This window comes from Salarias fasciatus, chromosome 4 (assembly GCF_902148845.1).
Source record: "Salarias fasciatus chromosome 4, fSalaFa1.1, whole genome shotgun sequence".
In the NCBI taxonomy this organism is placed as follows: Eukaryota; Metazoa; Chordata; class Actinopteri; order Blenniiformes; family Blenniidae; genus Salarias; species Salarias fasciatus.
Window position 1 is genome coordinate 16079658 of NC_043748.1, and position 8297 is coordinate 16087954.

Genomic DNA, 8297 nt, shown 5'->3' on the forward strand with positions numbered 1-8297 from the left:
AAGAACACATGCTTGAACCATTAATCAGCCTGAAGGATTGAGGAAATGGCCATGTACGAGCACATTTTAAATTCAATTTGGACAATGCTGAGATCGTGCAACACGTGATTTGCTAAACCGAGGAGTAAACAACGTTCAATCTGTCGGAGGCAATCCTCTGATCTGACTTGACAAGGAGGGGAAGACGGCAGCGTTTCTGCTCGAACCCTCATTTGGCAGGAAAGCTTGCTCAGCATCAGCTGACAGGTAGCATCTGGATAAAAATCTCACCCAACTGTGCTTAGTCAGAAGGTAAGCCACTTGTCGCCGAGCGAGCGCCGTGACACGACAAAAAACAGCTGTTCTGAAGACGCGGCGCCGCTGCCAGATTAGCGAGTGTTCTGCATCTCTGCTTTGTCATAGCGCTGTGCGACTGATGGACAGGTAGATAAGAGATTAGCGTTTGGCAGCAGTCTATCGGATTTCAGCACATGGATGGAAATCCAATTACCACTTCATTCTATCATATCATGCCGGGGCGTGTGAGTGCGGGATAAGCTACTCCAGAGGAGAGACATCAGGAGTGGTCTTAAAGGAGACAAACACTCCACTTAAAAGCCTCACTGTGCAGTGAGTTCTTCATTTAAATAACAATAAAAACATTAAAGCGCGTCGTTAGTGACTGTAATAGGATGTATGTCTGAGGGGAACAAATGTGCCAGCAGGATATGGGTTCAGGAAGGATTTGATTTGATCCCTGAAATGTGCATTACACTGTAAGTGTGGAAATTTAGAGCAGCCAGAGACTTGAAACCCTTCACTGAACTGACTGCTGGTGTTGCTGCTGTTGGGTGTATGTCACACAATCAGTTTAAGACAGCAAAAGCTTTCAGGCTTTTGGGTTTCCGTTTACACCACAACAGTGCCTGGAGTCACTGAAAGCGCATATTTTTGAAAACGATTTCGAAGTTGGAACTTTTCAAAAACACTCTGTAGAAATGGGAGATGACACAACTTTTTGAAAACATTCCACCAGTGTTTCTGTGTACACAGGGGAAAACAGGACTTTTCTGAAACGTTGACATGACTTCCAGTCCATTTTCTGCTGGGACGTGGTATTTATAGCGTTGAGTCACCCGTTAATAACACCTGAGCTATCGTCTATCTACACACTCGCCATTGTTCGTGTTTATAACGTATTGTTCTCTGTGTGCGTGTGTGTCGTTTCATTACAAAAACAACCACCAACACCACCTTGTGGCCTGGCATGCTAACTACATCATTTTCAGTGTTTCATTGCTGTGAAAATGATTATGTAAAAAACTGTTTTCACTTGAGACGTCTCAAAAATAGGGCCTGAATGGTGTTTTTTTTTTTTAAATCTTTTTCAGATAGGAGCCATGGCTGTGTGGTAGTATGGCCGATCTGAACCTAATGGACTGACAACACCGATGAGAGTTGCAGTATTTATGACAGGAGCAAACAACAAAACAAAACGCAGGAATGTGCAAGAAAAGAAAAACATGTTTTCATTTTGTCATGAATTTGAAATTTGCACACTTATTCTTCTTGTTTGAATAAGTTAGTAGATGAACTGCTGTTTCACGGAAATTATTAAGACCTGGTGTGACTGTCCAATGTTTTTATATTGATGATGTTGTATTGAACAAACCGTTTGAAAAATGCAACATTAAACTGGAGGATATAGGTATGCATGATGCATAACATCCATCTTTCATCCATAGCTTAGAAGATGAGAACATATTCATAACAGTATATACTATATATAGTGTGCACATGTTCCAATTTTTTCCACCTCCAGACAGGAGGGGTACATTCACACATTCCTCCCCCTCAGACGTTTCGAGTACCTGCACCGACACTCATTGCTCATATATTGACCAGCTGTGCACCTTCAAATAGCGGGTTGGTGTGAATCGGGAAGCCAAAACTGCACTGTGTCGTTTTAATTTTCTGTGATAAAGTGAAACTGGCCGACTCGGGAGCGCTGCGCCCGGCGAGAGAAGACGGCTTCAGACATGCTGTGTAAATCACTCACGGTGAACGATCGCAAACTCTCAGCACTGGAATCAAAAAGAAAATAAATAAAGAATAAAACTGGCTGACTGTGAGTGACTGTAAATGAATGATCAGTTGCCAGGCAACAGAGGTGGTTGTAGGCATCAACAGGTTTTTAAGAGCTGCTTCTCTTGGTTGGCGTGTGAAAAGAGGCCAAACCTGATCAATACGCAGGATAATGTGTGAATGAAAACCACATCATAACTGTTATAGATTGTCGGAAATACTGAAACAAACTGATTTCCATGAGTTTATGCTCCTATAGTTCCTTCTCTTGAACATCTTGGTTTCACCATTAAGAACGGTTGAGTGTGTGTGTGTGTGTGTGTGTGTGTGTGTGTGTGTGTGTGTGTGTGTGTGTGTGTGTGTGTGTTCTCGTATTTCTATCCTTGTTGGGGCCAAATGTCCCCACAAGGATAGCAAAACATGGAACGACGTGCCTTGTGGGGACCTTTTTCCGGTCCTAAGTAGGAGAAACAGTGTTTTCTTGACCATGTTGTTGTTACTGAAAAAAGTAAAAGTGCAAAAACATTTCTTTAGGGTTAGGCTTTGTTGTGGTGTGGGTTAGGGTTAGGGTAAGGGTCAGGGTTAGGGGCTAGACATGAATGGGAGTCAATGGAAGGTCCCCACAAGGATAGAAATACAAGACTGTGTGTGTGTGTGTGTGTGTGTGTGTGTGTGTGTGTGTGTGTGTGTGTGTGTGTGTGTGTGTGTGTGTGTGTCTATGTGTGTGTGTGGCACTCTGTGTCCAAACATAACAAAAAACAGACATGGTGTTTACCAAATTTAGCTTCTGGCCATTCCTGGTGAAGTTTGTGGCACTCATCCTTCTTCCCTAATCCACAGAGTGTTTGGATGCGTGGCTGAGTCATCTCGCTGGTAATCTGATCAGCCGGGAACATCAAACAAAGCCGGGTGCCATTCACAGCCTCCTCTCTGGCTCCTGCTAAATCCCTCCACTCAAGTTCTTTCCATAAATGATTAGACAATATGTGCAGATACATTCATGCACGGGATTCCCTATAGAGTCACCAAAAGTAAAGCAACTTTGGCAGTTATATTCTGCAGCTGTTGTGCGGAGTGTATGTTTGACCGCTTTGACATTCCGCTCTCTGCTTTCTGTCCAGAGACGTGAGCTGAATTTAAACGGACACAGAGATGAAGATAAAGAGGTCCAGACTGTTTCTTTTTATCTAGAAACATTTGTTACAAAAGTAATGACCTGCCATAGTGACATGGTGGGTATTATGCACACATGTGCATACACACACACCACCTTCAGTATATCACTTTTACTGGACTGTTAGACAAACTATTTATTTGCAGTAACTGAATGCATTTGTCCCAGTTGTAATTATAAAACCATACATTTGGAGAGCTGTAAACCTGTATAGATCAAGCTGTATAATTATATGGATTAAGTCACAGGCAGCTTTCAATGTGTTCTAATAAAAAGCTTCTATATATTTCACAACAATAGTCTGCCGTTGTGTTGAGGGTGTTATGAAAGAGTGGAGAGAAAGCTGCAGTGAGTTCGCTCACCTGTGCTGACCTTGTCAGACTTTATTGGATCAAAACGTACTTTTATAATTAATAATGACGGGGAAGGTTTCCAGCTTTCACAGACAATATTTTAAATATATTTCTGGAAAAAAAGAATATATCATAGATATCTAAAATGATGAGAATGTCATATCGTTTGTAACCTGGAAGACTTTAACATGGTACTGGATGTGATTATAATAAAAGCAAACACATGCAGTGATAACAGCTGTCTTTTTTATCTTTTGAAGCTACTGAGAACAATGTGTTGAAAAATCCAGGAAAAGTTTTTGGTTTACCTGCATTCTTTGACTAAATAAGGTGAAATGCTGTTTGTTTCTTCAGTAGTAAGTAATGCATTCAGTCTCTTCCACGCTGAGGGCCATGCCTCCCATTCAGAGAGGCTCAGATCAACATAATGTGTATTAATCATCATCACCAGGTCTTAAAGAAAGCTGCAGTCAAGGTTTTTTCTTTATCTGTGAGGCTGAAGGAGTTAGGGCAGCTTTCAGGAAGCAGCAACACACTGCAGCAGAACAAGAGCCATGCAGGAAACGTACATGCTGTATGTACATTAGAAAAAAAAAACATGGTAATTCATGAATTATTCACAAGAAAACAGAATGAAACAGGAGAGTTTGGAATGAAATATGAGAGCGGCGCATACGGAACGATGTCGGATGAAAACCGGGGCCGTACACAAAGAAACCTGAGATTAATGAAAGCTGAAACACGATGAAGGTGAAGCGTCTTAACTTCACTGCAAGCCCCCCTGAAGTCGATACAGCCTTATGAAAATGTTGCATTAAACTCTCGAGTGAGGGCTCGTTTTTTAATCCAGACTAACATTTAAAAGCCTTTAATTGGAGCTCACAACACAGCTCTGCCCGAGGGACTGGTCGCCTCGCGGGATCCCAGCTGGAGCAGTCGGGACTGCAAATGAATTGGAAACAAGGAAGAGAAACCGTGTTTCACTTTCCTCCACTGATTTATGCTGGATTAGCGGTTCTCACAGGATTATTATTATTGCCATGGTGTGTTTTTTGTGTCACAGCAGGGATAAGAAAGCTACTAACACAGATTGTGTTTTATCTGCTTGTCACATTCTATCTTCTGTCCTGAAAGCATTCATATTTAATGTCAAACGGGTTTTGTTAAGAGGCAGGCTGAGATGCACCTCTCAGTGCTTCTTGGTTCACTGGGACGGTGTTCAACAAGGTTTGGGTGACGGCATTTCACTGGACACTGACTGTCGTGTAATCAAACCTATGGCTTCAAACATGGTTATGACTTTAAACAAAAAAAAAAAGAAAAAAAGGTTCACAATTCTCTGCCTCTCGTTTCCAAACTGACTGAGTGTAAATGCGTACAAAAGAAGCATATACCGTCCAGTTTACCATACGGCTGAATTTTCAGTTGATATGACTTGGATCAAAATTAATGCTTTTATTGTGGATTATTTTTAGGTAGTCAATACCAAGATTCTTTCTCCTTGAAGATAATCCTGTTTTCTGAACCAGCTTTTTCCAACCCTGAATGGAGATTTCTTACCATCCTTCTATGCTTCCATTTATTTTCTCAACTCGTTTAACCCAAAATATACCTGTAGTTTCCACTTTGAAGCAAACTGCATATTGTGTTGAAAATTTTATTATATCATACATAAATGAAAAAAAGGTTGATTTCCTAATCATTTGGAATTTTTGGGAATAAGGACGAGTTTGTTATATATATATATATTTGATTAGTTTTTTTTTTTTTTTAAAACGTCTCAGCACAATGTAATCATCAAACAACCAATAACTATGGAGGTGACATCTTAATCTTCTGGAAATTACCTCAGGCACAGTGAAAACTAATAATGGGAATGTAAATTGAATTTTCCTTTTCACATTACAAGAAGAGAAAACAGTTCATTCACTTATCAGTTTGAAATGAGTCAGCTTATTTCTTTTGGAAGTGGAATAAATATGTATAAACCTAGGGTGGACATATCAAAAATACAAATGTTATTCCAGTTAAAAATTTCTTTTCTGGGTATGTTAACTGTGGAAAATGACTTATATTCAAGTATAATGTACACCATGTAACAACTTTTAAAAGTTGCGAGTGAGTAAGCATACAATTTGAGTTAATATTCTAATTTTTTGAACCTCATTCATAAATGTGGTTTTAACATAAATCTTACATATAGGTTAACTGAGGTGAATATCTGCTTTTGATTTTTTTAAAGTAACCAAAGCATTAAGGCAATTTAGAGAGGAATACTTTTAACTTGCATATTTTTGTTGCAACAACATTACCTTAACTTGTAATTGAGAACAGAACACTCTCCAGTTTTGGTTGTTGTACTTCTTGAATTGGTTTGTTTATTTTATTTTTTTTAAGGAAACTCTGCTTCCTGGATAAGTGGCTGCAAAGAATATGTAATCACGTGTCTGAATGCTGCTTCACTGGTATATTACACAGTTGCTTTGACAGAATTTGGTTCACATGAAACTGTACTGTACACGGTGAAAGGTTACACTCCCATATACAGTACAGAAGTAGGACAGACACAGTAACTGACCTCCTCTCTATCAGAGTGGCAACTTGCAGAAAGAACACTGCAGCTGCTCAGATCTCTGTAATTAGGAGGCTTTGGAAAGACAGCACAGTAATTACATGACAGGTCAATTCTCTCCTCTGAGGCCATGTCATTCCTTCACTCCCATACCAGCTGCATTGCTCCACCGCCCTGACCCATCACCTATATTAGACACACTATAGCGATAACTGAATATTTTAAAAAATGTACATTTAATCTGGTAATAACATGTATTTATCTTCCCTCGACTAAGTTACTGGAAATGTTTTTCAGTCTGTGGAAGATCCCTTTAGCTACATTGAGCTCCACTATTACAATAATGGATAATTCAAAATTAAAAGTACAATGATCAGAAATTAGAAAATTCTGAATGTGCAGATTGAAGAAAAGACATTGCAGTGCAGATTGTTTATCACCCAGGTTTTTAGAACTGGAAAATGTGCAGATGTTTCACATTTTTTTAATATTACCACTACTTAAAATAGCGAAGTGCACATATTCAAACGTTTCATTTTGACGGTGGCTTTATCTCTGCAACGCTAAACTTAGCCAAAGTCTCAAGAAAAAACGCTTTCAGCATATCAAGGTCCTTCTACTCAATAACGCCATATTTCTGGAGAAATTACTCACCACTTATTTATCAATCCTAAGTGATTTATTAGTTAACTCTGCAAGAAAAACTAAAACAAATAAATGCAGGGTTGACAGAGTTCAACAAATGTCCTAGATGGGTCAAATTGGAAACCTTTATTTTTAAATTGCCATGTAATGACCATGGCCTGGACAAAAGGAGACTTTCTTTTGCTTTCTTTCAAAAATATGCTTTGTTTCTCTTAAAATTTGGATCAGATGAAGATTGAAAACGAGAGAAACTCCATAATTTATAAAGATACGTATATCACCTCCATCTCAGCATTTTGTTGAGTCTACAAAAAAGAATAACATATACTTTAATTTTCATCAATCATGACGTACCTTATTGTGCATTTTTAATTAAAAGTCTGAACAAATACACTAGATATTAATAAAAAAAAAGTCTTTCTTACCTTATAGGAAAAAGCACCCAACCTGTAGCTTTCATCTTGCACAATTGATCAAATCCACATGGAAGAGATTTCAGTAACTCAGTAAAGGCATTTTTCCTGACTTTTATCAAAAGGCATCTTCTGGTGATCATTGTTATGATCTGTGAGAAACTAACAAATCCTTCTTTACTTGACTGGAGTGCAAAAGTGTTGAATTCCTCATTTCTGCAACTGGAAGAAGGAGTGAGCAACGACCACACCACAACCTCAGATAAGTAGCGATCTCTCCTCCCCCTCCCATCCGCTCAATCCACGCTTCTCTCTCTCTCTCTGTCTCTCTCACCCCCCTGGCAATGTATTCCAGCACAAAGCTAATCTGAAGCTGGAAAATTGCCAGTTTTCAGTTTCATTCACTCTTTGATTTTAAATGCACAACTTACAATTTCTGTAAAGAACGATGTTTCCTATCTGGTTTATGCGTATTCATTCTAATCACTTCACAGCTCACATCTCCATTTCATTTAAGTGAACATTCATTGGGCTTTAATATATTTTACAACATTGTGTAAAACACTCCCATCAACAGTTGCAATTGATTTCTCTTTTCAGCATTCAGCCTTGCGTCAAAGGTGTTTCCCCAGGATCAATAATAAATGGCACTATTGAAAACTTACACACACACACACACACACACACACACACACACACACACACACACACACACACACACACACACACACACACACACACACACACACACACACACACACACACACACACACACACACGTTTCACGCCAAGTGTTTAATAACTGAGTCTTGTGGCTACACCGTTAACATCATAATATTATGAGCCCCAGTCAGGGTGGAGGGATCTCTGTACTGGTACTCTTGAAATATTTGTAACTGGACATAAAGACAACATATGACGAGCTTTGTTACCTATGAGATTGTAAATGGTTATCACTCCATAAACTGAGGAACTATTCACACACCACAGACCTCATAAGAACATGGAAGAGACTGCCACGGATGAACCATCCATTAATGTAAATTATGGGTCTTGGAGTAAAGTGATAGGCCTAA